At 43.4% G+C, this 27,090-nt stretch overlaps 1 protein-coding gene across 1 annotated transcript in view; it reads right to left on the bottom strand.

Moving 5' to 3' along the window:
* The window catches only part of LOC144251442 (cadherin-13-like), a 150,424-nt gene that overhangs the window by 73,645 nt on the left and 49,689 nt on the right, over positions 1 to 27,090 (bottom strand). The gene's annotated exons all lie outside the window — the stretch shown is intronic.

Below are 27,090 nucleotides of genomic sequence, written 5' to 3' on the forward strand. Positions count from 1 at the left end.
CAGGTTTTCTTTTCATTTAGCTGGTGGGAGCTGTACCCCAGGCATCCCACCTATTTACACTGTGAGCTCCTCATGGAGAGAGGTTTCTCATCTCTTTTTCATGGGCTTACAGTTAGCAGGACAACAGCAGCCTCATCCATGCAGCCATTTTGAGCAGGGCTCGTCTTAGATTCAGAGTGAATTATGGGCTGCAGCAGTGTTTGCTCAGAAGAGTATCCCGGCAGCCACTGAAGGGTGCATCTTCTGTAGCAGCTCCTGTCTGGGCTTCTTTTTCTCCAACTGGATCATATCTGTTTTGGTCCCTCCCCCACAGTATCCACAGACCCCTAGACAGTGTCTAATTCACAGTAGTTGCAGAACAAAAACAAAAATGAATGCATGTTTAATAAACTGCCACCTGTCTATGCTTTAAATTCTAGCTGTTTAGAAACCACAGGCCAAAAGACTCTTGATGAAACCATGCATCACTACACCCAGTAGGGTTAGGCGGAGAACACGAAATCAAAAGCTAAATGGGTAATGATGAGGCTGAAGTATTAATCACTTATAAGTAAAAAGCAAGACGTGCAGGCACTGAAAGCCAGGACCAGCTCTAGTCAACTCTGATAAGGCCCAGATGACGACCTTCCTGAAGGCTTTCAGAATTTTAGAAATCTATGCTTCCAAGTGTACACTAGTGATTCTTCTCCTTTGCCAAAAAGTGTGAGGTAGGCAGCTTGCTTAATTGAACAGCAGCAGATTAAAGCCATCAATAAACTCCCAGACTGCTTTAGAAAGCAATTTGGCAGAACCTCCAAAGGTTGAAAATAGAGTTACCATATAACCTAGCAATTCTGCTCCCAGGTAGATACCCAAGAGAAATGAAAGCAGACGTCAACACAAAAGCTTATAGACAGATTTTCTACCAACATTATTCATAATAGCCTGGAAGTGTAAACAAATGTCCATCAATTAATGATGGAGAAACAAATAAGTTGTATCCATGAAATGAATATTATTTTTTTTTTCATGTGAGAAATGTGGATTTAATTACCTACAGAAAAAAAAGAAAAAAGATACGGATGCTGGTTACACCAGATATGAACCTTTAAAACTTTATACTAAGCGAGAGAAGAAGGCAGACCCAAAATATCAGTTATTGTCTGTTTCATTGATATGAAATGTCTACAAAAGACCAATATAGAGAGACTGAAAGAGCTTTCTTTTGACTTTTGTTTTAGTTGCAGGGGCTAGGGATGAGATGGGGGAAATGGGCATTATTACTTACGCATATACAGCTTAGTTTAGGGTGATGAAAATACTCAGCAATCGATCATGGTAATAGCTGTACGACTCTGTGTACTGCAAACCATGAAATGTTCACTCTAAATGGGCAAATGGTATGCTATATGAATTGTATCTCAATAAAGCTGATGTAAAAAAATGACTGGAAAAATAAGAATGTGCTCTTTGGGCTTCTTGCGTAGGTAGTCCCTTGTCACAGGTGCTGATAAAACTCCATGGAACCACATGTCCCCATGAGTGCTCTGGGACTTCACACGAATCATTTTAACCATGAAGTCTTGGTTTCCTCATCCTAGGGCAGTAGTGCAGTGGATGTCCTTGACACCTGGGATACCTTCCCACATGTCCAGAGCCTTCTTCCTGTTCCCCTGTGACTTGCCACCTGAGGGCATTCTCCAGCCATCTGAACCCACACACATACAGGACAGACAAATCAGAAGTTCTGGGGAGTCGATGCCCCAGGAAATAGCTCCCAACCAATTACACGTGGGAGCTGGGGGATGGATGCCCACCTTCCCCATCGGTTCATGCAGTTCAGAGGTATGTTCCACATGGCCCTGGTCATGCCAAGGGGACTGGGTCTCCGCTGTCTGAAGCAGCTGGCTGCTGGACAGTGCCTCTGCCTTGGCTACCCTCCCCTCCCATGCTGAATGCTCCATCTCCCCCAGGGCTTCCTAGCATCATTTGCCACATACACTACCTGCACACAGACCCTTCTAGTCAAGGCTGCTTCAAGAAAGACTGACTCACGGTAGGGGATCGAGTGCCCTCTGAGGTCTACTGGAAGCATGAAATAAGATATCTCGCACAGAGCGTTTCAGCACCACATAATGACTGCCTATATCACTATTATTGTTACTGTTGTTATTATTGAAAACAAATAATGGACTTGAATTTTCTCTATGCTCTTGGCCCCCTGGAAGCCGATCTCAGGTGCAGCGACACAGTGCCCACTTGCCCACTACTGAGCATCCAGTTAATTACTTTCCTCCAATTGACTCTGGGTTTTCAAAGACTTTATCTAGCAAACTGCACAGATTAAGTAATAATTCATTTGCTCTCTCATGTTTTATTAATCAAAGACACTTATGACTGCCAATCAGAGCTTCTGATCAGAATAAAATTACTAAGGTCACCACATGGAGCTAATATCATTCTAGTCAAAAGCAAAGAATCTTGATGGTTTTGTTAGTCTGTGAAGCTTTATCACTTGTAAAAGTATCATTACTAGATTTTCAGAAACATTCTAAATGGCTTGCAGACCTCCATTGCTGCAGCCTGGTCTCCAAACACCCAGGAACTCGACATTGGCAACTGATAATCTAATCAACCAAAATTCATTAAGAAATATTCTTGTTTTGCTTATAAAAATTGGAGCAATAAAATTTTATTATCTTACTGGGCAATAACCTTTCCTTATATTATGAGAAAATAAAGGATAAATGGATGTTTAGTAATGCAATTTTTTTTATCTTGACCTTTTCACAATGAAATAGCCTCAAATCTAAAGGTGGCTGGATTTCGCTAACAGCTGAGCCAGTTCAGGTTTCCCACTACAGTATTTAGAGATCACAGTCTATGGGAACAATAATGGAAGAAATGGGAGAAGGAATGAGCAGTGAGCACCGTGGCGCGAGGGACATTCAACTGCCCATTGCCCAGGGCCCATGGCACTGGAGGCACACCTGCTAGGTGCGTTTGCTTGGCCCTCTTATTGTACCCTCCCTTCTCAGCCCCACTCTGTCCCTGGGCACAGCGCCTGGCAGCCTTGTCTTCTGGCTTCCAGCGGGGTTCAGTAAGTGAGGCACATCAGCTGGAGACCAGAGGTGGAGGAGCAGCCAGATGGGGTGTCCGTGCACTGATCTCCTTTCTGAGATCATGAGGCTGGCCACATCCCTCACCTGCAAACCCTGTGCACACAGTTGTCTCTGACCCTGGCTGTGTCACTCTAAACAAGCAGGCCTGCAGTCAGTCATAGAGGCCCAGAATGCTGAACCCCCATAATCTCCTGGCACCCTGCCTCTATCTTGGTCCACATAGTATTATGATACGCTGGTCACTTTATTAGTTAGTTCAATTGTTGGGTCCCTAACTTATGTGCATAGAGCACCTAACCTGAGCTAAGAGAGTGAGAAACCAAGGTTGGCAGGTCCACTAAGGTTGGCATCATGTGGCACAGGAAGGCAGAGGCTGTTTGACAATAGATCTATAGGGTCCTATGGGCTATATCTGGCCCGTGAGGATTTCTGATATGTAATATGGATATACAACACAAAGTTTGCAGAGTCAGCACAAAAATTAAGTAATAGAAGCCATGGAAAATAGCTAGCAGGCTGCCAAGCACATAATAAATAATTTTTTTAAAGAGAGAGTGAGAGAGGAGAGAGAGAGACAGAGAGAAATTTTTTAATATTTATTTATTTTTTAGTTCTCGGTGGACACAACATCTTTGTTGGTGTGTGGTGCTGAGGATCAAACCCGGGTCGCACGCATGCCAGGCGAGCGCGCTACCGCTCGAGCCACAACCCCAGCCCCCATAATAAATAATTGATAGACTTTAATTGCTATTATATTCTAGGGTCTGCAGAAAAACTGTATTCCTTCCCTGCTTTGCTCATAACATGCAGCACACTTCCCACATTGTTGGGATCTGAACATGCACTAGAGCCAGGATCACTTCCTGCATGAACACCCAGCAGCACCCAGAGTGTACTATGTTCCAGGGACGAGGCTCAATTCTTTCCAAGTGTGACCACATTAAACACAGTGGTCATGAAGACAGTGATTTAAAACCGTTCCTTCATCAAGGAGAAACTTGAGGCCAGCCAGAGGGGAGAACTGCCCATGCTCACATGGTACAAACTGGTACTGGAACCCAGGTCCATGTCCTACAGGCACGTCTAGTCTAGGGTCCTTGTTTACAAGGGACTGGTGCTTCAAAGAAAATAAGAAATTGGAGGGGCATGTCACCAGGCTGTTTGAGTGAGGAAAAATGTCTTTGCATTTTTCATTGTAAAAATTCCTCTTGAAATTTTGATCTCCAAATGTGATTGTACATTTAATTGCACCCCAGCCTAATGCATTGTTCCAGCGAAGTGTATACAGAATGACATGTGTTATGATCATGACCCTATTGGGAAGGGATCTTGTAAAACTTGCATTAAGGAAAAATGACAGACAGGCAGATGCAGTGAGTGGCCATTGGCCTTGTCTCTGTGTGGCCCCCCTGTGGCTTCTGGGGAGGACACAAACAACTTAGACATTCCCACTGAGCCTGCCAGTTCCCCAGGATGTAAGGATTCCTGTCCCCTGTATTCTGGAACACTCACCAAACCCCCTGCCCCTTAGTAAGAACTGGAGGAACTCCCGATTGGCCACACAAAATGGGAATGGCTCCCAGGGCCTGAGCTCATGCAGCGGTGGAGTCTGAAAATCCTAACGTGGTCCTTCATGATAACCCTGCCAGGGTAGCAACACCCCACTGTGAGCTGACCTTCGGAGAAAAGAGGGAGTCCTTTCCTACTTCAGTCTCAATGATGCGAATAGCTTAGTGTCAGCACTCAGTGCTAGTCACCAGGTCCCCAGCACAGCTTGGGGCAGACTGGAGCAAGCCAAATGATACTTGCAGTCTACTCTCCAGTGATAGGGACCAGTCTCACAGTGACCCCACCCATGTTGCACAGGACACAGTCTCCACACATGCATGTGCATAAGTATGCCCGTACCCATACCCCCCAACACACGGCCATCCGGTCCTGTATCCTCATCTCTTGACCACAGATAATCGACCCAAGGGAAGAGGCCTGAACCAAACCAGACCAATAAAATTCCCCTCAGAGACTTTAAATTCAAGACACAGAGACATGGTGATAGGCAACATCTGAGCTGAGGCAATCAGTGGGAAAGTTCTAGAAGGCTCACAAATTCTCGCACTAAGTCATGTTTTAGTTTCCTTCCGTTCATGAATCTGATTCCATGCCATGCCATTAGCCACTGACATGGGTTAAAATATCTTCTAACTCCATACCCTCCAAAGAGATTTTCGATTCCTAACCATTCATTGCTCTATTTGGAGAAAGGACTGTTACAGAGGTAACCAAGTTAAAATAAGGTCATTAGGGCGGTCCCTAATCTAATAGGACTGGCATGTTTATGCAAAAGGGAAATGTGGACACAGAGACAGACGTACATTAAAAGCATAATACGAAGTGAAGGCCGAGATGGGGTGAGGTATCCATAGTCAAGAGTGCACAACTCTCAACAAACCACCAGGGGCGGCGAGGCATGAACAGATTCCTACATTCCTAGGAAGGAGCCAGCCCTACTGCACCTTGCTTTCACACTCCAGCCTCCATGTGTGACTTACAGTAAGCTTATCTTGTTTAAGCCCCTGGATTGGTGGCACTCTGATATAGCAAACTAATATTGGTAACAGTAAGAGTTCTACTTTTCCTTAGTAGCTTAACATTAGTCAGAGCGGATTCCTATTGTTGCTTCCAAGAGAAAATTAAATGAGAGCACAAGTAAACCACGGTGAACACAGATTTGGATTTCAAATGAAGTTTCCAGTTTGTTTCTTTTCTTTTTATAAGAATCATAGCTCCCGTCAAACAAAGAAGCTCCATTTGGGTTTGGGAAGCAAACAACTTACAATTAACACAAAAATGTCACATCACAGGGACCAAGGGATGCATTTAGATTAAGGAGGAAAAAGCTGTGGAACAATCTCAGTTAGACATGTAAAGGATGATGCTGATTTCTCTGGCTGCTGCTAGCACAATCGGAAGACAACAAAGAAGCTTTAAAGGGCAAATAATTTGGTTTTCATCTTAGTGCCTATCACAGAGGATATTCTTAAAAATAAGGGCAAGCACTGAAATACTAACCCCATGACAATTTGTCATGAGATCTCTGATTATGTGTTGAACTGGGTCCCCCAAGGAGGCATCTGACCCCGCCTCTACCTAACTCTGGCATCTATGAACGCAAACTTATTTAGAAATTGGATATAATCAATTTAAGATCTGGTCTTCAGAGTGGACCTTATTCACTATGACTGGCTTTATAAGAAAAGGAAATGTCTGAAGTATTGACAACCAGGGAGGATGCCAGGTAAAGATAGAAGTTCTGCCTAAAATGATTCAGCTGTAAGCCCCGGGCACCTGGGACCCAGGGGTTGGAAGCTGGAAGGGGCAGGAAGTCTCCTCCCCAGGGCTCTGCCACCATGGTGGCTTGGGACTTCCAGCCTGTGGAACTGTGAGACAGTCTTGCTATTTTAAGCTACCTGTTGGAAGTGCTTTGATACAGTGGCCACAGGCCATACACTTCCCCTCTCAAAAACCTCAGGGTCATAAGGGAGGTTTGCTCAGGGTAACCTGATCAAGATTTGAAAACAGTCCCACAAGGTAGAGTCAAAAGATGTTCACAGTAACATAATCCTGTATAGTGATTTTGAAAGCACTGTTAATTGAATTCATTAAAAATTGTAGATAAGGTATAGGTCATTAAAATAAATATTTTGTCTTTCTAGTCCTTAATAAAAAGTTTTCAGTAAATTTCCAATAAAATACCCAGTACTCTAAAATCATAGTTAAACACTGGTCTAATTTGTGCCATGAAGACAAGTTACTTGGTCACCTTTTTGTAAATTTTTGATAAAGCTTCTGCTTTTGAGGGGTGTGAAGAAGGACATGGAGAAAATTTGAAGAAGGTCACAGCCTTCGAAGCAATGTCTTTGAAAGCAAATAGTAGCAAAGTCTACCTTATGCTGTGTCCTTAAATAACTGTTCTTTGGAGAAAAACAAAAGATTGGTCAGAGCAGAGCTCTTCTTTCACTATCCCGAAAAGATCCTCGTGCCTTTGATCTTTTGATTGTTCCCAAATAATGATTTGTTTGTTCTGAAAATAGTTCTTCTGCAAGGATAAAACAGAAATTCATCTGGGGGAACAATGTCAAGACCACACTGAACTCGAAAGGGGGAAAAAGATAAATCTATGAAAGGCGTGCCATATGTTAAATTTGCTGATGTTCCAAGAAAATTGTCCTTAATACTTTTAGACTGAAATTAATGTGTGTGCAGACAATTTCAGAATATAAAGAAGTCAACTGAACATCTGCTTTTCTCTCTTGATCTTAGAGTCAGCCTCCTGGCTCAAAAAATTTAGAAAGCTGATTTGGTGGAGTAAATACATAATTTTGGCTTATCCAAATAATTTGCTCACCTGCTTGGGGAATCAAAGTGGTTCCTCATTTCTTTGACAGAAGATTAACTGTGGAATTCTTGATTCTATTGAGCATTGCATGACAATGTCTTTCAATGTCCATTAAATAATGCTTAGCACAGTAAATGTTAAATTAGCATGTTACATCCCCATAAATACATGTGAAGTCCATATGAATGCCAGATGAATTCAATATGGTCATTTCTATTACCATAAATGTCAAATGAATTCAGAGCAATGAGACACTTAAAATGTCATACACTCCCAGCTAGTCCCAGCGTGAATTCATTGCTGCCATGTGACATCCATACTTGTCAGGGTTTCCATTTTAAATGCCATTTTTAGCAGTTCATAATAAAATTCCATCTGAGGAATCAATTCTTATTGGAAACATGGAAGCCAAACTAAATCTGGGAAAGTGGCACCAAAATAATTTAGCCACATTGGGATTCCTACCTCGACTCTCAAACTTGCAAGTTTAGTGTTTGAGTAACACACAGAGAAACTGTCTGCTTATGGGTTCTGATACTTTACAGCCAAAGAAAATCTTAATCTCATAAGTTTTCTCCTTGAAACCTCCCTCTTGAAAGGGAAGTTTTCACAAAGCATCTTTTTTAAAAAAGTTCCTACTTATGTACCATTCATATTAATTGAGGCGGAGGTGTCAGAATGACATGTAATGACAAATGGAGGAACTGAGAAACCATAAGGTAATTATTTTAGTTCAAGACACAAGCCTGGGTAACGCCTGACTCCATGATCTAAGATTTCCATTCTCCCATTATCCAAAAATATCCACTCGAATCTACAATTACTTGTTTTTATTATTTCTGAAATTATGTACCCTTTGGCCACCTCTTCCCACGTCACTGATCTTGTTCCCCTGCAGTAGTGGAGTTAATGGGTAGATGGCAGAATGACAGTGGACAGCTGGAGGGAGAGAGCTGGAGAAATTAAAAATCAGAATGGGTGGGAGGAAGGATCACCAGCCCTTGCTGAGGGGAGAGATCCTACCAGCTTAAGCCTAAAATTCATTTACAAACTGGTGGTTGTTGGTATCTAACAACTAGCAGAGATAGGAATAAGGATGAGACACTCTTACTTTTCAAGAATAACATTATTCATTTTAACATCTATACTCATAAAGACTGACCTAGTGTTATTAGCAACAATTCAATCATGCATATCTCATCTATTAGAGCATCTTTTGTTTTATGTGTGTGTGTGTGTGTGTGTGTATATACACACACACATCTAAATGTAGATTCTGTTTAAAACACTCTCAACTTCATTCTAGTGATAGTATACATAAATCATTTTGACTTTCAGTGAATTTCTAGGCAAATGTTACTGAAGCATAAATCAGATACACTGACTTGAGATTTTTGTTGTTACCAAATCAAGGTTAAACTTAACTTTATGAGGAAGTGGAAAAATTTGGTCAGAATGCTTAGGAAAATACTTTGCAAGCACCACTGCTATTTATGTTTGAGCTTAAATGTTTGAGGAACTGCAAATCCTTCCTCCCTCTATTCTATCCCTCTAGCCACTCCACATCCCTCCCTCCACATCCATTCATCCATCCCTTTTTTCCTCCCTCTTTCCATTCATCCATTCATCCCTTCATCCACCTACATTTTTGGTATCTGAATTGACAAATAATTGGTGTCTCTTTGGGGCTAGATGTTGTAATAGCCATCAGAAAGGACATGTGACCAGAAAAACATTCTCTTCCTTCAAGAACCTCTGTCAACTGGGGGAAGAGGCACATGGTGTAAAGAGACTGGCATGGCACCACAGATGTTCCAAGTGCTAAGCATGAGAAGGACAAAGGCAGAGGACACTTCCTTCCATGGAGGGGCCACAACTTCCCAGAGCCTCAGCGCCAGGCTGAGACCACCCTGAGAAAGGGATCAGAGGCACCGTCTGGAGGTAGCTTTTGATCATGGCTCTGTCTGCCCAATCCTTAGGAAAGGGTTTGAGGGAACTCTTGTGCTTCACCCCAATGACATCTAAGCACCGAGCAAGATGGGAGGAGCAGAACCAAGTTCCTTCCCTTGCCTGAGAGTCTCAGCACAGGGAAGGAGGGAGGTGATCCGCACTGGGCTTCTCCACGGCTCACAGGGAGGGTCCGCCAGAGGCACAACTAAACAGAAACCTAACGATGCACAACCCTCGCTCTACAGCACAGGCCTTTCCTGGAGAGGAACTTCGTTGTCACCCTTGCTACTGTTCATTTGTCTTCATAGGAAATCTTCTCCAGCACAGTCTGAGCTCTCACCCAGTGGTCTAGAACATGATGTAACCCATTTCTCACTCCATCAGGGATGTTGCTGAAGATTCAGACTGGGGGTCAAATCTGGCCCACAGCGTGTTTATGCATATAAAGCTTTATTAGAATAGAGCCCTGTCCATTTCTTTACATGCTATCTAGGGCTATTTTGGGACTGAAACAGCTGAAAAATTACAACAGTAAGGATTATAATCTACAATGTTGAGGATACTTCCTATTGTCCCTTCACAAAAATTTGTCATCTCCTGTCCTACATGAAGTTTAAAGTGAGAAATGTCTTTGCACTCCAAAAAAGTTTATTTAGTATATTTTCTACTCTTACATATAAATATAAATACTATTTTTTCTACTCTTACATATAAATATAAATACTATATTTTCTACTCTTACATATAAGTATAAATACTATTCTCATTTTTTTTCTGGCCACTAGGAAACTCAAAGAAAATTATATGAATTTTATAAACCACGACTGTCCGTTTGTTAGGCAATATATTTTCTATAGTTGCTAATGCTTACTTCAATTTATATTTCCTCCTATGCATTTTTAGAAATTCTTTTACCTACTTTATTGAGTGTGGTATGTATAAACTGCATTACCTAATATTTTATGAAATGAAGAAAGAAATAGGTCAGTAGTAATGAGAGAGAGAAAGAGAGAGAGAGGAAGAGAGAGAGAGGAAGAGAGAAATCTATCAAGCTATCTCTTACTAATTCACTAAAATCAAATAAATAAATCTGCAGAGACCTACAGACAAATATTATAGTTATAAAGGCAAGGATAATGAGCTTTTAATTTGAGAATATGAGCCATTTTGGGTCAGAGAATTCTGTTGTAAGAGGTTGTCCAGGGCATGGCTGGATGTTGGCAACACCCTGACCTCTACCCACAGGACGTTAACCAGGCACCCCTCCCACACCTGTCCCCACTACAACAATAAACAATATATGCAGACATTGCCCAGTGTCCCCAGGTAGCTGTCCTCATGCCCATCCCAGTCTGGAGAATGCAGTCCCCCAGGTTATCTCTGTTAGTGGACCTCCTTTCCAATGGCACCTGAGGAGTCTATCAGAGCACACTGCAGACCGAAGGCACTGTGAACAGGTGGCACAGAGGTCCCTTCCATGAGTCAAGCCCCGCTGCTGCATGTCAGTCAGCAGAAGCCCAGGACTGGACAATGTGGTCAAACCAAATCCCAGAATGGAACCCCAATTAGGGCCCTCCCAGGCTGGTCATTGTGCTCTCAGGAGAGTTGTCCTGTGCTCTCAGTCCTGGTCTGACAATTCTCCTGGTCTTTAATGACAGTAATGAATTAAATAATACCTAAGTAATGAATTGTCTTACTTCCTAAGGCTGGAGATCAAGAGAAATTAAATGCTTAATCTCTAGGGGTCTGGATTGATAACCAGCTATTTGAGTGCCTTCATGGCAGTGGAAACAGGACTTGAAAAATATGCAGAGAACAATGGTGTCTGGACCCTCTTTCTCCAGAGATTGTGGAATGAGCGGAAGCTGATAATTGGAAAAGATGCAAGAAAATGCTGGCCCCCTGAATGACAGGGCAAGCCGAATCACTAGACGGAGGAGACTGGGCTCATTATTAGTGCATTTTGCCTTGTTTACACCAAGCATGCAGATGCTGAACTCAGACACATAGTAATTGATTGCTACAGTCTAAACTGAATCTCAATTGATATATTCTTAAGGGCAAGGACAGGCTTATATTTCTTTGTTCCCCAAAGTGTTTTGGACATAATAAGTGCTTAATAAATATTTGATCCACTTGATAGAAGCTGCTGGTTTTATCCACAGATACTGCATCAGATACACATTGCCTGGTAATAGCCAAGCCATCAGTCAGAGCCCCACAGAGAAGGATAAAGCTACCTGTTTCACCCTGAAAGGATTTTCAGGGTCTCCTGATAATAATTACAACTTTGTCCATGAGTTCTTTTTCCATTTGAGTCCTATAAACTTTCACTATTGAATACTCAGGTTTACACACCAGAAGACAAAATATTTCCCAGACATCTCAATCATTTTGCCAAAGCTACACTTCAGGAGGTCTATCCTATACAGGGTATTTTATGAGAACTTATCGACTTTAGACTGTCATATCTGACTCATGGCACTAAATCAATATGTGATAAATAAACGTGGTAATAAGAAATCATGCCTATATTTATTTCCTATGCATATAAAAGGAGTCTATAAGAAAGACAATTAGACAGTAAGAATGGAAGATCAGTAAGTGGGAAATGACGGTAATTGTAAATGCTAGACTATCAAATCAAATATGTAATTAAATGTATATAATTCAAAAGTGCCATTAGTCATGCACCATCAGAGTTTTTGGATACATATTGATGGTGTTAGAGCAGAGTTATATTAAAATGGGAATCAATTAGCTCATTCTTATTCAGGCATACAAATAAATTCAGCTTCTCCAGAGGGGCCATCAGGGATGCTGGATAGAGCACAGACTTCAAGTTAAAGAACTGAGAACAAACCCCAGCTTGGCCCCTGGAAGCTCAGAGACCTTGAGCCTTTGTACCAGGAGCAGTGCCATGTCCCTGGAAGGAGATGGACCTACAGGAAAACCCGAATTCAATCCAGACTTTAGGATCACCAGCTCAGTGACCTTGGGCAAGTTACTTGTACTCTTAATCTCAAGTTTCACGTCTGTACAGGGAGGCTGTTCCTCCCTTACTTGAGCATCTTTCTTGCTTCCAGGCCAGTGCTCACCTAGTGTGGTTTATGGATTCCAAATCAGAGAACCCACCAGAAAGAGAGTAAACTGCCGAGTGGGGCAACCCTGGGAGGCAAGCCTGGGAAGGGCTCTTCCACCCACTGACACATCTGCTTAGAAAGCCATCACCGACCCTCTTCCCTTTAGCTGACGTTCTGTGGGATGTGTTAGAGTCTGCATTTCTATAACTAGAGTACTTAACCCAGGATATGTAGAAATGTCTACATAAAAGGGAAAATGATGAAAATTAGCAGCCCTTCCTGGGCACAAAAACAGATACCAAGACCACAGAAAAAGAGAAGAGTGTAGAATAGACCACATAGATGTGGTCATGTCATTTCCGATAAAGAAGTTACCCAGAGCCGTGGGGGAGAGGGGGGCCTCTCAATCAATGGTGCTAGAGCAACTAGAAAAAAAATAAATATTGATTTCTACCTCACACCATACCCAAAATTAATTTGAGATGAAAATCAAAAATGAAAGTTAAAGAAATCAAGCTTTCAGAAGGTACTGGAAATGCAATTAAGCAAACTATGTTGTGAGCATGTAAGATATAATGAAACCCGCTATTATGTATAATTATAATGCATCAATAAAAATAAAATTTTTATAAAAGAAAACTTTCCAGAGAATGTTCATGACCATATAAATAATTTCTTAAAAAGGACACAAGAAGCAATAACCAAAATAGAAAGAATAATTGGTCTTTATTAAAATGTAGAGCACCTGTTTATCAAATGATACCAGCAAGAAAATATAAAAGGATCCACTAACAAAGACAGACTCAATTCAGACATATGACAGACACACACATTGGGATACATGAAAAAATCCCTAAATTTACCCCCAAGGGGATTTTTTTTTCAATGGGATGATGGGTCACATTCTGGAGAACAATTTGCTGTGTACGGATGGAAGAATTGAGACTGGAACTCAGCAAAGGAACAGGAGCCAAAGCCAGACTCTCATCTCACAACAGAGACAGGTGGCTTAGTGGGTGGGAAAGCATGGGAGGGAGAGCTGGAGGGTGGGAGATGGCGTCAGGGAGCCGGGTGCAGGCACCAAGTGCCGTCATGTTTAATATTCCATTGGCAGTTGATGCCATCTCCAGATCTGACTTTCTAGAATTTCAATAATGCATGCTACCCAAATGAAGCTTTGTATAAATTTGGGAGGCTGATCAGGCAAAGCCATCGGATGAGCTGGAGCATCATCTTGGAGCTAGAGTGAGCCCTGGTATGCAAGGACCACCATGAAATTCCAAACACTTGCCCATATCACTGAAGAGTGATGTGGATGTTTGGGCCAAGGCTATTGAGGTTTCACAGGATCAGAGATCCCAGCTCACATTCAGCAGATGCATTTTTCATTCTCTCTCTTCTAATTAGGACATTAAGCTCTTTGAGAGCCAAGTATATAATAGAAGCTCAAAATATTTGATAGACAATGAATGAACGAGTGAATGAGAATGAAAGAAACCGAGGCGTTCTGCTCACCCTGGTCAGCTTTCAGAGCTTCCTAACCACTTTTGGGCTTCTTATTTTGAGGGTATCTTTTCATTCAATCATTGTTTGGAAGCATTCGCCAGAACTTTCCAGTCACATGGTGGTTGATTTGTCCATGTACAAAGCAGCATTCCGGACCGAATGTGCACCTTCTCCATTGGGGAGATGAGCTGTGCCATAGCACCCAGTGATTCAAATGCATTTGCAAAATAATTACCCCTCTTTCATACTCCAGTCTTGTTATCTGAATAAATGTTTCCCTAATAAAGCCTGCAGCTGGGTTGAGTTTGAGAAATACAACAATTAGGAGTCATGAGACAAGAGCTCAAAAAAGGGTTCCCTTTAAACACCAGCACTTTGCTTCCTACATACCTGATTAGGAGGAATGGGGCCTGTTTGTAGCTGCCAACACAATGCTGATTGCTAATCAAGTGGCCATGGTATAGGCGAGCAAAAGAAAATTAGAAAACAAATGTAGATGCTGATTAGTATTCTATAAACATCTTGAAAGATGCATGAAGCACCTAAAGTGAGGCAAGCAAGAAGGATCAGCTCTCTATTCTGCCAGCTTCACCTGAGTCAAATCTGGAATTCAAGAAGAAGCTATGAAAGAGACTCCAAAGAGATTTCAAAACTCAGATGAATCCCGGGGATCACCAGTAATAGCAAGATAACAACTGTGATGGCAACTGCTGAGGTTGGTACCCAACTCCATCCTTGGGCACCAACAGCAACCGTCATTAGCTTATTCTTGTCTCATGATTACTCCGTGACATGGTTGCTGATTTTATCATCTCCATTTTATAGATGTAAAAACTGAGTTCAGTAAGAGGACAGATTACCCAAAGCAACATATTTAAAGGGCCTGAACAAGGATTGATACTGAGTTCTTCATCTTTAAATTTAAGGCATGGCTTCAGACCGACAGTGAGATGAACTATGCCCACATAAGCCAAGGATCACAAATACTACCAACAATGTCCATAGCAACAGCATCAGAGGAATGGGGCAAATGTGTCTAGAGACTCCGGGAGCCTGGCTTAACCACTGAGAATAGTGGGAAGCAGTGGAGGAGGCGGATCTCACAGCCCCTGTTCTGGAGGAGACCAAGAAGGACCCCACGAATGGAGGAAACCTGCTGGCAGCATTCAATTCTTACTTTTGTCTGGGTCGAAAATAATTGATCTGCCCTGGAAGGAGGGAACCTGGGGATCTCACCTTCACATGTGTTAATTGCTGCCAGCTGGCATTCCTGGGGCCACCTCATTATCAAGTTTTTGGGCTGTTTGGAAGGGAACACAGGCTCTTCCTCCTCTTTCTACCCACAGAATGTATTGTGAATAGCCCTTCATCTTTGAAAAGCTGGCGACTGCTGAGTGGCACCCAGAGGGATACTGGCACTGGCTTCTTCCAGCTTGTGACAACTGTGCCCAACTCTTCCCAAATCCACGCTCCATGATTTGTTGTTGGCCTCCTGGAACCCAGCGTGGTGGGAGTGTTTACCCTGCAGAAGTAGGCAAACCCTACAATCATGAGCATGTTGTTCCCCGGAGAGCCAGTTGTTCCCCGGAGAGCCAGTTGTTCAGTATACACCACCCATCTCTAGAAATATCTGTAATGTCATTAGATTTTTTTTTCCGCATATTTACTTTTTCATTTAAATATATTTATTTAAAAAGGAATCCATACCATTACTGTAGATGAAAAGCTATGTTGTCTCACATAAATAGAAGGTTCCCCTAAAAATAAATCCCAGAGGAAATGAAACCTTGGGGAATTCTTAACTAGATAATGGTGCCTGCGGCAAGTAATGATCTTAGAGTCAAATTCCATTTTTGTTTAAAAAAAAAAATGAGGTGGCTTAGCAAGTGTGGAGAGGTGTTTAAAATAGGCAAAAGCTGCGATGAGACTTCCTGCTTAAGGTAAAAGAATGCAAGTGGCAAATCACTGTCTTCCGGCTGATTAAGAACTGGAGGTCTGGGCGATGTGGAATTATTTTAAGCTGTGACCGCTTCTTTCTAATGTAACCCCACCCCATCTCACTGTGTTCCAGAAAGTTCCCTCTGCAGGATGTACAACTGGAGGTCTCCGTGATTGGGAGTTATTTTAAGCTGTGACCGCTTCTTTCTAATGCAGCCCCATCCCATCTCCCTGTGTTCCAGAAAGTTCCTTCTGCAGGATGTGCAGTGCTGTGCCTGAGAGCTTTGCCAAGGACCAAGGGAAGCCATTCTCTGGAGACTGAGAAGGCTTTCCACCAGTTCCTCCTCAGCAGGTCTCCTCCTCTGGAATAAGATAGCACTGGCCCAGAGCCCCCTTCTGTGTTTTGTGACTGTCCAGGGACACAAAGAACATCTGGAACACATAGGGCTGGGGGCTCTCATGCCAATGGGCAAGTCTAGCTCCTCGATCATGCATCCTGTAGGCAGGGAGGCCTTCTGGTGGGAAGTGCCCTGGCATCAACACCTTTTCCTGAGATTAGTCCTCAAGCAAGACAGTTAGAATAAATGCCCGCTGTTGCAAGGAATTGGTCTATTTGTATCCCAGATCCTCCTTCCTCATCCCCAAAGCATGTCTTCTGTGTCATTCCAGAGTTTCCTCTTGGGATTAACCTTAAGTTGATCATAGAAGTTTAAGACTGTGCTCTGCTTGGACTCACCTTCCTTCTGCCACATCATTGTCCATTTCTGGGGTTCCCTGAACCTCTTAAACACGCATTTACATCCTGGTCTCTTCTTGAGAACCCCAGTTAAGACACACAAACCCGTGGCATCTCATGTGTCCCCACTGGACCAGCTGATGCCAGGCATGCTGACATTGAAGTTGAGTCATTTTTCAATACCACAGCCTTTTATACCATAGACACTGTAGAAAACTCAATGCTGAGATTACTTCATCATCCCCTCCGAGGCTCGCAGAGACCACGGATGCTCGAGGGCTTATCTGAAAGATACAGTGATCATTTAGTTCTCTGGGCTCACCCGACTCTATTCCTGAACAATTCAGACCCCTGGAAGCTCAGCCTTCCTCACGTCCTCACTGGGGAAAGATATGACAAGGCACCTGGGCAAAGGATGTGTTTATACCTCTGGAAAAATTGCTGTTGGGAAAGGTATTCCCTGGGTAACTCAGTGCCCTTTTCTGTAAAGTTGCTTACATTTCTACCAGAAATAAACGCCAAGGAGAGAAAAGTATTCTCTTCCCATTTATCAGCATCCTATTCCTCTCCTTCTCCTCCTGTCTCTTCCTCCATCTCTTCTAGTCAACACTGCAAACTATTTAAGCTAAGACATTTCCATTTTTTTCCATGGTTACATGGAAATCAAAGTAAATTTGGTACTAGGCTTTCATAACCATATTCAACAATTGTGTTTTTGCCTTATGTTTTGTCTTATTAAAATCCTTACCTTTGTGTAACTGTGTTTTAATAAGCTGTTTACAAACTGAAAACAGGTGTGATTGATATGAAAAATGAATAAGCAACATGAGATCCACAAACCATACAGATACTGTCATTGCTACAAAATAAGTTATAAGTGGACAAGCAGATATTATGGCTGGACTCCAGGTCATCTGCATTTTGTTCAAAGTCCTTGGACATTCAGAGGCAGCAATGAAGGACCACAGCAACATCCGCCTGCTGGTTTGTAACAATGTACGTTCTTACCATTTGGTCCCACATGTCATGTACCACCGCTGTACTGGGTACCACATTCAGCCTATCTGTAAAAATGAATGATGTTGGCCCTGTCCTCACAGAATTTATGATTCAGGTAGTGTGTGTGTGTGTGTGTGTGTGTGTCAGAGACAGAGAAAGAAAATGTGCAATTAAAACACTGCCTCATCTGAGCTCCAAAGCCAAGTGAGACAGCAGCAGAAGGAAGCAAGGAGACGTCTCCGGATGCGATCGTGAATATTTTCATAAGTGGGTCTCCATAACCCTGAGGCTGGCACATGGCATGGGTCAGGGTTGGAGCTGTAGCTGCTCTGGGGGAATCAAAAACAAACCATAGAAAACAACACAATGACAATCGCAGGTCCCCAGCAGCAGGGAACAGGCTCTGTGGGTTTACTTGAGTGCTGGCTACTTACTGCTGCCTTCTTGACACAGAGTGGAGAGCCCGGAAGCTGTCATCTCCTGGGTGGTGCAGAGGATTTGACAAAAGCTTGAATACCAACCAGCCCATGGCCCATTTTGGTTATGGTGGTACCATGCTGAGGTTGTAGCATGGGACCAGGGCCTCCGATTTCCTAAGAAAGAAGTGTCTCTGCTCTTGGCACCACGTTCCCATGGACTTCAAAGGGAACTCTCAGAGGAGCTAGAGAAGAGCTCCAGAACTGAACACCCAATGGGCAAATGGATGGGCCAAGGCTCTCACACCCCATCGGGTCTTGCCCTGAACCCAGTGTGGTGAAGCACAGGAGCAGCGTTGATTCCTCTTACTCTTACACTGCCAGCCCCATGTGTGCCTTGGTCACAGCCACGTGTGATTATGAAAAGAACTATTAAATACAAACTCTAAGTTAGACATCAGCACACTACTGGGGGAACACGTTAGAAATGCAAATCCTCAGCCTTCTGAGTTAGGAGGTCTGAGGGCCAGGCTTCTGCTGTAATGACCCTCAGGCGATTCTGACGCCCACTCCAGCTGGAGAGCCACTAGTCCAGAAATGAGCTCTCTAAATGACCTCACACCTCCCCAGCAGCTCCTCTGACTTTCTTCTCAAACCACCAAGTGCTAGGAGAATATTCTAGAAAGTACTTCTCTCTCACTTGTCCAATAGCACTCAGGTCTCCACACCAGAGAAGTGTGAATGATTCCACCCCACAACTGAAAACAGTTCCACAGAATGGTTTGATCCCATCATCCTAAAGATCCATACATTCCCATCACTAAATGGCATGCAATAAGAGATAGAAAAGAACATGAATAGGTGATGAATCACCCTGCTGTCTCAGCCAATTTGAAATGCTAACCCTTGCTTTCATTTATGCCTCCACTAGTAGGCACGGCTCCACACTGGTGACTGAATCTACTAGTGCACTTCTTTGTTTGGTCCAAAGTACAGACACTGACATCTGTTCCTATTGCATTATTGCTAATGATTCATCAGATCATTTCAATCAGCAATGGTAGACTGATTACTCTGTCTATGGATAGTCAGATGCTCTGACAATTCTTCAGCAAGGACTCATCTGTGGTCTTAATGGGAAAGTCATGGACAAAGTTAAGCTTTTCTCTTATAGATCAGCCAGAGATAGCCAAACTCAGATGACTCGTGAAAAAGAATCCCCTTCTCTCAGGAATTACATTGTATAAATGAGGCCCATGGAACTGAGATAGAGTTTCAAAACACACATACACCCCCATTACCACCACCAACAACAACAACCAGCAATACAAGTGGCAAAAATGACAAGATTCTCAGTTAAGTTTGAATTTTAAATAATTCTTTAACCTAAGAATGTGAAATATTGGGCTGGGGTTCTGGCTCGCCTAGCAAGTGCAAGGCCCTGGGTTCAATCCTCAGCATCACATAAAAATAAAATAAAGGTATTGTGTCCAAATACAACTAAAAATAAATACTTTTTAAAAAGAATGTGAAATATTTCACCAGATGCAGTTATGCTAAAAATACTAAAATTCTTTAAATTATTTGCTTGCATTTACATGACTCAAAGCTGTGTGCTCTTGACCACTGGCACAGAATGCTCTCCTTGGAGCTTCTTTCAGTTGGCATCACCTATCTGTCCACATGCCACACAGCTGCACTCTTCTCACTTTCACCAGTCAAAAAAGAAGTGATCAAAAAAGGGGTCCAAAGGTGGCATCTTTTTACTCAGCAGATGCTTTCTGAACAGCTCCTCATGGGCAGGCTCCTTGACAGCCACTGAGCATGTGCAAGGCCTTCCAGCCTGTGGAATTTATAAGACCATCTTCATTCCTTTAACACCCAAGGAGTCCTACAAGTCCATCTCTTGCTTCCCTCTTGCTTGTAAAACTGCCAGCCTCTGCTTAGACCCAGGCAGCCAGGGTTCACAAAGAGGTATGCAGAAAGATGCCTGTGCTTAGCCTTGGAAAACAGAATCATCCATATTTTCCAGGGGCTATAATCATTTGTTTCTTATTGAATTGTAAACTGACATCCTTTCAAAAGAGAAATTAATGTTATTTTGTATGTACTGCAATTACATGGTGAGAAAAATTCTGTGTGGGTAACCAGTTAAAAGCGGCTGGATACACCTTTTGTCCCAGGAGGGAGGACAGCTTAAGTGTAAGTTAGGCTCGCAGCAGGATTCTTAAGCAGAGGCACACATGTAATTACCCAATTCCAAGAGTCTTTTTGTATTATTCCCCAAGGATCACTAATAAGAAAAGATGGCACCCACTTTGTTTGGAATCATCTTCACTAGAGGCCCAGCCTCTTCTGTAGTAGACTGGGAACTCGTCCGTGCTGTGAATACCAGGAAGTCTGCCCTGGAGCAGAAATGGTACAGCCACAAGTCTAATATCAGAGTCTGCAGGTAAGGGCAAGTCTTAAACCTTGCACTGTAATCTAATTGGGAGTAGGAGCGATTTATGTCCTTTCCAATGACTCATCATTTCCTGAAAAAGAAATGGATAGAGGGGCCCTTAAGTCCCATTGCCCTTCTCACCTCAGGCGAACTTGGATATTGATTTATTTAGGTATCGCCAAAACTTCATAGTATTAATTTTAAGTGCTTAGTTTAAAATGATGGATTTGAGGGCATAACTGTTCAAAATCCTCAGAACATCATAACATGTTTATTACAGGATAATTACAAACCTCAACTGTAAAGACGGCTGATAGAGATCTCTCTTTATAATTTATGGATCCTAATTTTAATGGTTGTTTATAAAAAAATGAATAAATTACTTGTGTAAAAAAGAACTATATCTCTCTGACATCCCTACACAAGCTATAGAGTTACTCTGAAACTTCAAAGTAAAATTTAAAACACCCCAATGTGATCCACAGTTAATGCACTGTGTTTAATATAATACACACCAAGTGCTTGGAAAAGTACCTGGTGCATCATGTTTGCTAAATGTTGGCTATTGATCTATACAGTATTTAAAAAGACAAAGTGCCAGCCAGACACAAAAGAATACACTCTGAATGATTCCATTTACATAAAGTACAAAAGAGGCGAACCAACCCCTGCTATTAAAAGTCTGAATGGTGGCTACCACCATGGATTCTGACAGAGAGGAGGTGGGGCCTCTGAGCTGGCCATGCTCCCTTTTCAGCAAAGCCATCTCCCTACTTGTGTGTTTAGTTTGTGAAAATATGTCTAGCTGTAGATTTGTGGCTTCTCCACTTTTCTGTATATAGTTAGTCTTGCTCCATTCAGGAAGCCGTAATAAGATTATATAGACTGCTCCCCCACAAAAAATCAGGAATTTCTATCTCCCAGGTCTGAAGTCTGGGAGTCCAGATCAAGGCAGCAGCAGCGTAGATGTCTGGTGAGGGCCTGCTTCCTGCTCACCGATGGCCCTCATTTCACTTTGTTCTCATGTGCTAGAGCAGTGTAAGGGAGACTAGTCTTACTCATAAGGGCTTCACCCACACCATCTCCCCCAAACTGCACCTCTAGATCCCATTCCACTGGGGTTAGGGTTCAACATATGGAAACACAGACCTCAGTCTATAGCCCACACTGTACTTCCATAAACAGTCTAAACACAGTCAACCTGATTCATATTCTAAAACTACTTTTGAAGGCGATTCAATAATTTAAATATAGAAATAATCGTTCTAAAATAGATTTGGAACGTAACCTATAATTCAAAAACACCAAGAGAGACCATTCCTTGTACACACTGAACACAGTGCTAGTGCCAAAGTCAAGGGTAGCATCGCTTATTGGCTCCAGCAGCGGAAGAAAGGAGGCTTGACTCATACACAACGTGTCACATAGGGAGACCACGAGAAGGGAGTTCACTGACCTCAGTACCCTGCACGCCCCAGCCTCCAGCCTTTCCAGTGGTCCCTCTTGATGTTGGGTGTAATAAAAAGCACAAGCTTGGATCCTTCCATCAACAATTCAACCTTGGGAATCACTTGAGTCCAAGGTGATCTCAGAGAAACTAGCAAACCCCATCTTGGGCAATTCTTATTTGTGTTGGGAGAACCCACCAGTCAAGGGATCAGGTCTTAAAGAAATGCAAATAAATTGGATGACATGTGGGAAGGCAACTCGGTAGTCTCTGTCATGATTTTGCATGGGCCTACCTTTATTCAGCAAAGCCATCTCCATAATATAATCCTACATCCAGGGGGGCTGTGTGAAGGAATGTGATTGGTGCTGTGCCTATAAAAGTAAAAACTTAGAGGCCACCCACATGTCCATCAATTATGGGAGTGGTTGAGTAAATAAGAGTGTAAACAGGTCTAGCACAGGTCCTCAAACAACTTAGGTCCAACACACACACACACACACACACACACACACACACACACACACACACTACAGACTGTGCACTATGCACTATTGGGTGGGAGGTGCAGCACAGACCATGGCATGATCAGTTTTTAGAAAAGAATTCATCTCTCTGAGTGATAGGTGTGTCGCCATCACCATCACGTGGCATGAAAAGCAAGAGAAACACAGAATAAAAGCCATTAGAAGTGAGCCCAGGATGTTGTGGGAATGAATGCACATAAATTATTACTAGAACTACACATTTCCCCAGAGACAGAGTGAGGACTTTGTCCAAGGCCTCAGTACCTAACACAAAGACCACCTTTTACAAAGGACTCAAACATTATTGATGATGAATCAGTCCATTCTCTTAATGGTCAGTAACCCATTGTTGCATACGCAGGTGTAAGGAGACATCATCTGCACTGACCACTCGGTGTTCCACAAATGGACAGCTTCTCAGCTGCCCGACCTGGGCAGGGTGCCTGGGCTGAGGACTGAGCAGCAGGAAACACTGGCAAGGCTTCCTGCTTGTCATCCCTCACCATCCAGAGGGGAACCAGAGATGGGACCAGGCGGTGACAGTGTGGTGTGACAAGGGATGACTGGGGTAACATGGGGGTAGGTGGGAGCACTTAGGAAGGAGACTTACTCAGGAGTCACTTCTTGGTTGAGATTAAAGTAGGAGTTTCCCAGGGAAAGAGGAAGGAGGGCAGTTACAGGAAGCGGGAACCGCATGTGCCAAGTCCTCATCATCTATTTTGGGTCATCTCAACACCAAATCTTGCCTTTCAGTCCTGCAGGCTCTGCCACACCAGGTGTCCTTAAACTACTTCAGTTAAAGGGATTTATGAAGACAGCCAAACACCGGCTGGATAGGTCATGTCATGCAATTTGTGGAAGGCTGAATTTTCCCCCAAATAGCTGCAACAATATTAACTCTCTGATGTTCTTCAGGTGACCTGTTCTTCGTGTTGGTGATGGTGATGTGCCTCTCACTGAGCAGCCGGATCTGCGTTCTGTTTCCTGGATCTCTGGAATTCTGACTTTCTCAGACCTTACAGAGCGCTGTGATGTGGTGCTTCCAAGCCTGGGCCATGACATGAGCTGCTGGGTCAGCTCTCCTGGCAGACTCACTCTTGCCACCCGCTGCCACCCGGTGAGGAAGCCCAAGCAGCCCCATGGAGAGGCCACCGGTGGATATTCTGGCCAAGAGCCAGCATCCACCACCAGACACATGGTACTGAAAGCCTAAAATATTTACTGTCCAACCTTTTACCAGATTTGAAATGAGTCCAGCTTCAGCTGCTGAGTTACCCCAGCCTTCAGGCTACTCCAGCCCACACTATAAAGTACAGATGAACCATCTACAGACCCAATCATAACTGGGAGCTGTGATCAAATACATTAAGAGGTCCATTATCTCATCTTAATGCTAAAGGACTGAGCATTGTGGCCTGGAGAAGTCCTGCACACACCTCAGATTCCTGAGCACACTACAGACAGTAAGTTGTTGAGCAAATGACTGTAACTAGGAAGATAGAGAGCAGTAGAGAGGGGTTCCTGTCTTAAGGCTCATGGACACAAGCCAAGAGTTTGCTTTCACCTTCTAGCAGTCTAGTCAAGATGTCTAGAGAAAGAGCTGAGACCAAGGCCAAGTATGAGCTTCACAGTGAGGACAGAGAAAGTAGGGACATTGTTTCTGAGAATATTGTTGGGATTCCAGTAGTGGGAACACAGTGGTTCCCACAAGGTTTACCATGCAAATCAGGGTCCCCCAGCAGGACCTCTGACATTTCAAGAAAGCAGGCACAAGGGCATGAAAATGCTCTAATACTTTTAAAAGCCTCAGGTAAGGGTGAGCACACTATTGATCAGCTGGCCAGTCCTGAGCCAGGACCTTTTATTTACTTATTATCTGGGATGTTCTTACAAGGCAGTGGTGGAGTTTAATAGTTGCAACAAAGACCACATGGTACTGAAAGTCTAAAATATTTACTGTCCAACCCTTTACAGAAAAAGGGCTGACATCCCCTGGCCTAGTGAAAGGTATCAATTTGCCCAAAAAAGTCTGCACAGAAGAATTAAAATGTCTTTTGTTTTCACTTTTTGCTGCCATCTGTGATTGTACCACCTCCCCTGCTGATTATCCTGTGTCAATAAGAGCGAGTATGCAGTTCTGCGTGTCTTCATTTAATCTTTTAAAATGAGAAAACTCATTACCTAACAAAAAGAGGAATGTTCCAGCAGATGGATAGATGGAGAAAACAAAACAAAGCAATATTAATACGGTAAGACCAATGCTTATTGGTAGAGACCCTAGAGCCACGGAATAAGGGGACAGTATATTGTTGAAGTAAAAGGCAGAGAGGGCTTGTGAGCTAGCCACTGGTTTGCCTTGTGGACTGGTTATATGCTGAGGGTCCGGTTCGTTGACATGCTTTTATTCTCCTGAACAAGGAGACAATGCAGTGATAAAACCTTGGCAAGTGCTTCAGGTTAACTGACCCAACCACGGTTCCTAAATATTTTCTCCTAACCTGCTTCCATCATAATTACTAGGGACATAAATATTCACTCTCCTCCTGTGTAGCCTGAGCAACCACGTGACCTGGTCTAGCCAAGAAGATTTACACAGAAGTCTATCAGGGGTTTCCAGGGCAAATGGAGGCAGATCAAAGGCCAGTTTGCCCTTGGTCCTTCTTTCTCCCTTGAATACAGACACCACAGCTGGCTTCCAGCTTTTCCTGGGGACAGTGAGTGGCAACGCTGGGCACACTTCCAAGTGGCAGTTATTCTCAGGAATGGGGTATCAGTGGCTTCCTGTACTCCCGGCCATGGGTCCCTGGGCGGTCTCTGACGTCCAGGCCACTTCTTGGCTTTGTTCCACCTGCTGCCTCTTTGGTAGGAGTTGGGAACCATGGGTGTCGTGGGAGCTGGTGGGGCAGCAGCCCACCTAGGCCAGGGTCTCTGGAGGGTTCTCCCTCCCCCTCAACCAGGAGCATGGCAGCACTTCTTGGTGAAGAATGCTTGGTCTCTTAAGATGATTAAAGGGTAAAAAAGAAGACTGCAAATCCACCCACTTGAGTAATCAGAATATTATTCTTACAAAGATCTAATGTCTCATGGGAAGATTTTAAGGAGAAAAGAAATATCTCTCTCTATTTTTTTTCAGCCATGTACCAATGAATGTCTCCAAAGTGCTTTAAAAACAAAATTATCAGCTCTAACGAGGGGGTAATAACACCACCATGAGCATCTGAGACAGGTTGTCCCTAAAACACTGTGAATGTGCTGGTTCCCTTACTCATGGCTTCGGCTCTGGGCAGGCATCATTTACTATACCGCCCCATATTCTGAGCAGTGTGGGCTGCGGTGGCTCAGGCAGGTGGTGCATGGTGCAGGAGGCCTCATGCCCCGAGCCCAGTGCAGGAATGCACCTGCCCTCCGCCTGCATCTGGGCTTATCTTTAAAGCTCTCAGAGTAGGGAGATGGCACCTGTTCCTCTCGAGTTGGAATAACCTGAGGACCAGTTGACAACATGGGGTGGGCAGTAATGGCTCCCAGTAATAAAGTTATGTCACAAAAATAAAAATCACAACTGCATAGAACGAGGGAGAGCCGGGCTCCAACACAACCCCCTGAGTCAATGTTTTGGGCTGGCTTTCTCCTCTTGAGAAGATGATGGAGTATATTTTATCCTAATGCCAAACTTCCTGTTGCTTAATAATGTTGACTTTTATGAACTCGGGGAGGGTTTTACACTCTGAATACCCAGGCTGCTCGTCTGTAGTTTGAAAGCAACCACACAGAAAACATATCATTATCCTCTGCTTTGCTCACCTGGAGCTTCCAGAATTACATTTATCATCTTCTTATAGGAAATAAGTTTTTTAATTGGTTACCATCCATCAACTTGGAGTATGAGAAATGCGGACTCATGAGTTGTTTTCCATGAATGGTTCTGGACGTTCTGAGAAACCCGTTGCTATGGCATACATGCCTTGAGTCCTGGGGAGCAAGAAGCTGCCCACAGGGCCGGGATCATGGAATGACCATTAGCCAAGAGAAGGTGTTGGGAGGCTGCACAACAGTCATTCCCATTTCCAACCCAGGAATTATTTCTTTATCCTAATTACAGCATATAATCATTTTAAATGCAATTCGTACACGTTAATGTCTATATCATAGAAAAGGAAATAAGAAAAAAGGAAATAAAGTAGAAGGAAAGAAAACAGATATTTCCTAAAGGCTGGCGTTCTCCACACACTCGGCCTTGTCCTGCAGCTCCACATGACTCATCTCGCCCAATTTCATGGCTACCCTAATACACTATGGAACTGAGGAAACCCAGCCCCCACAAGGGTAAAGCGCTTCCTCAAAGTCTCAGGTCAGCAGGAGAAGTTGGTTTGTCTGTCTGATGTCCATGAGCTCAAGCAGCCTCAGAGTTCAAGGAAGCAAGGGCAGGACTCTGTGACCTCCCAAAGAGTCCATCTCAGCCTAGAAACTCCCAGAGAGGGGGACAGTTCTCTTCAGACTTCAGCCTGATATATTCTCGTCAGGTATTGCTTCTTGCTAAGACCTCAAGAA

This window comes from Urocitellus parryii (assembly GCF_045843805.1).
Source record: "Urocitellus parryii isolate mUroPar1 chromosome 13 unlocalized genomic scaffold, mUroPar1.hap1 SUPER_13_unloc_5, whole genome shotgun sequence".
NCBI classification, from domain to species: Eukaryota; Metazoa; Chordata; class Mammalia; order Rodentia; family Sciuridae; genus Urocitellus; species Urocitellus parryii.